A 3878-nucleotide genomic window follows, 5' to 3' on the forward strand; every position below is an offset into this window, starting at 1 on the left:
GACGAGTAGGAACGGGAACGAAAAGAAGGTTCCTAGGACAAGCGCGCGGCGACGGAGTGTGAGTGAGCGCTTGTTTTACCTGCCTCTCAATTCCCCAGACAGTCAACCCGACAACACGCCCCTCAGGGAGAATCCCCTCGGGGTCAGTGGAGGCTACTGAAGAACTGAAGAGACGAGACAAAGCATCAGGCTTGGTGTTCTTAGAGCCCGGACGATAAGAAATCACGAACTCGAAACGAGCGAAAAACAGCGCCCAACGCGCCTGACGCGCATTAAGTCGTTTGGCAGAACGGATGTACTCAAGGTTCCTATGGTCAGTCCAAACGACAAAAGGAACGGTCGCCCCCTCCAACCACTGTCGCCATTCGCCTAGGGCTAACCGGATGGCGAGCAGTTCGCGGTTACCCACATCATAGTTACGTTCCGACGGCGACAGGCGATGAGAAAAATACGCGCATGGGTGGACCTTGTCGTCAGAGAGGGAGCGCTGAGAAAGAATGGCTCCCACGCCCACCTCTGACGCGTCAACCTCGACAACGAACTGTCTAGAGACGTCAGGTGTAACAAGGATAGGAGCGGATGTAAAACGATTCTTGAGGAGATCAAAAGCTCCCTGGGCGGAAACGGACCACTTAAAGCACGTCTTGACAGAAGTAAGGGCTGTGAGAGGAGCGGCCACCTGACCGAAATTATGGATGAAACGACGATAGAAGTTCGCGAAGCCGAGAAAGCGCTGCAGCTCGACGCGTGACTTAGGGACGGGCCAATCAATGACAGCTTGGACTTTAGCGGGATCCATCTTAATGCCTTCAGCGGAAATAACAGAACCGAGAAATGTGACGGAGGAGGCATGAAAAGTGCACTTCTCAGCCTTCACAAAAAGACAATTCTCTAAAAGGCGCTGGAGGACACGTCGAACGTGCTGAACATGAATCTGGAGTGACGGTGAAAAAATCAGGATATCGTCAAGGTAAACGAAAACAAAGATGTTCAGCATGTCTCTCAGGACATCATTGACTAATGCCTGAAAGACAGCTGGAGCGTTAGCGAGGCCGAAAGGAAGAACCCGGTATTCAAAGTGCCCTAACGGAGTGTTAAACGCCGTCTTCCACTCGTCCCCCTCCCTGATGCGCACGAGATGGTAAGCGTTACGAAGGTCCAACTTAGTGAAAAACCTGGCTCCCTGCAGGATCTCGAAGGCTGAAGACATAAGAGGAAGCGGATAACGATTCTTAACTGTTATGTCATTCAGCCCTCGATAATCTATGCAGGGGCGCAGAGACCCGTCCTTCTTCTTGACAAAAAAAAACCCCGCTCCGGCGGGAGAGGAGGAGGGGACTATGGTACCGGCGTCAAGAGCTACAGACAAATAATCCTCGAGAGCCTTACGTTCGGGAGCCGACAGAGAGTATAGTCTACCCCGGGGGGGAGTGGTTCCCGGAAGGAGATCAATACTACAATCATACGACCGGTGTGGAGGAAGAGAGGTGGCCCTGGACCGACTGAACACCGTGCGCAGATCGTGATATTCCTCCGGCACCCCTGTCAAATCACCAGGCTCCTCCTGTGAAGAAGAGACAGAGGAAACAGGAGGGATAGCAGACATTAAACATTTCACATGACAAGAGACGTTCCAGGAGAGGATAGAATTACTAGACCAATTAATGGAAGGATTATGACAAACTAGCCAGGGATGGCCCAAAACAACAGGTGTAAAAGGTGAACGAAAAATCAAAAAAGAAATGGTTTCGCTATGATTACCAGAAACAGTGAGGGTTAAAGGTAGCGTCTCACGCTGAATCCTGGGGAGAGGACTACCATCCAGGGCGAACAAGGCCGTGGACTCCTTTAACTGTCTGAGAGGAATGTCATGTTCCCGAGCCCAGGTCTCGTCCATAAAACAGCCCTCCGCCCCAGAGTCTATTAAGGCACTGCAGGAAGCTGACGAACCGGTCCAGCGTAGATGGACCGACAAGGTAGTGCAGGATCTTGAAGGAGAGACAGGAGTAGTAGCGCTCACCAGTAGCCCTCCGCTTACTGATGAGCTCTGGCTTTTACTGGACATGAAGTGACAAAATGACCAGCAGAACCGCAATAGAGACAGAGGCGGTTGGTGATTCTCCGTTCCCTCTCCTTAGTCGAGATGCGGATACCTCCCAGCTGCATAGGCTCAGCTCCCGAGCCGGCAGAGGAAGATGGTAGTGATGCGGAGAGGGGAGCAACGGAGAACGCGAGCTCCTTTCCACGAGCTCGGTGACGCAGATCAACCCGTCGCTCAATGCGAATAGCGAGTTCAATCAGGGAATCCACGCTGGAAGGGACCTCCCGGGAGAGAATCTCATCCTTTACCTCTGCGCGGAGACCCTCCAGAAAACGAGCGAGCAAAGCCGGCTCGTTCCAGCCACTGGAGGCAGCAAGAGTGCGAAACTCAATAGAGTAGTCTGTTATGGATCGATTACCTTGACATAGGGAAGACAGGGCCCTGGAAGCCTCCTCCCCAAAAACAGATCGATCAAAAACCCGTATCATCTCCTCCTTAAAGTCCTGATACTGGTTAGTACACTCAGCCCTTGCCTCCCAGATTGCCGTGCCCCACTCACGAGCCCGTCCAATAAGGAGAGATATGACGTAGGCGACACGAGCAGTGCTCCTGGAGTAAGTGTTGGGCTGGAGAGAAAACACAATATCACACTGGGTGAGGAACGAGCGGCATTCAGTGGGCTCCCCAGAGTAACACGGCGGGTTATTGATTCTGGGCTCCGGAGATTCGAAAGCCCTGGAAGTGGCCGGTGGATCGAGGCGGAGATGGTGAACCTGTTCTGTGAGGTTGGAGACTTGGGTGGCCAGGGTCTCAACGGCATGTCGAGCAGCAGACACTTCCTGCTCGTGCCTGCCTAGCATCGCTCCCTGGATTCCGACGGCTGAGTGGAGAGGATCCGAAGTCGCTGGGTCCATTCTTGGTCGGATTCTTCTGTTATGGAGAGTGAATGAGGACCCAAAAGCGAACTAACTTAAACAGAGCTTCTTTAATAACCAAACTTAGGTAGGCTCAGATAGACCGGCAGATTCCGACAGGACAGGACAAGGTTACAGCAAACATGACGATAGTCTGGCTCAGGCATGAAACACAAACAAACAAGAATCCGACAAGGACAGGAGCAGAAACAGAGAGAGATATAGGGACCTAATCAGAGGGAAACAGGGAACAGGTGGGGAACGGGTAGTTAGAGGAGACAAGGGACAGCTGGGGGAAAGCGGGGGAGAAAAGGTAACATAACAACGACCAGCAGAGGGAGACAGGGTGAAGGGAAAGGACAGAGACAAGACACAACATGACAGATTGACTTTGATAGCAACAGTGAATCTATTTAGTTTTCAAGTGGAGATCTCTCAACAATCATTCTCAATCACAATAGCACATTGGTAATAGTCAGTGACAAATATCTTAGCTAGGTAGAGCTGAGCATAGTTAAAACTCTAGATGGGAGACCAAAAGGTAGATTGCTGTAGATTGATAAATTCTCCAGTAGGACGTGCTACCTAGCATATAGTTTTTTTTTCTGATAGTGGAAATAACGTTAAAGATCTGACTTTACTTTTTAAAGGTACAAATTCAACGTATTTTATACAAGGTTTGTCTATGTTGAAATGTGGTTAGCATGATGACATAATCCTGTGGTAGAAATTTGATAACTTTTTCAAATCCACTGTATTTTCCACGAAGATTCCACATCACAATATGTTGTCAAATTACATTGAATCAACATTTATTCAACCAGTTAAAATAGCCATAAACGGGCAAAAGTCATCACAGTAGTGTAATTTCCTGTTGAAAACCGCGTTACCCATTAAGCATTGCTTTCTATATCTATTTAGAG

This window comes from Oncorhynchus mykiss, chromosome 16 (assembly GCF_057628025.1).
Source record: "Oncorhynchus mykiss isolate SJ-2025 chromosome 16, ASM5762802v1, whole genome shotgun sequence".
Lineage (NCBI taxonomy): Eukaryota > Metazoa > Chordata > Actinopteri > Salmoniformes > Salmonidae > Oncorhynchus > Oncorhynchus mykiss.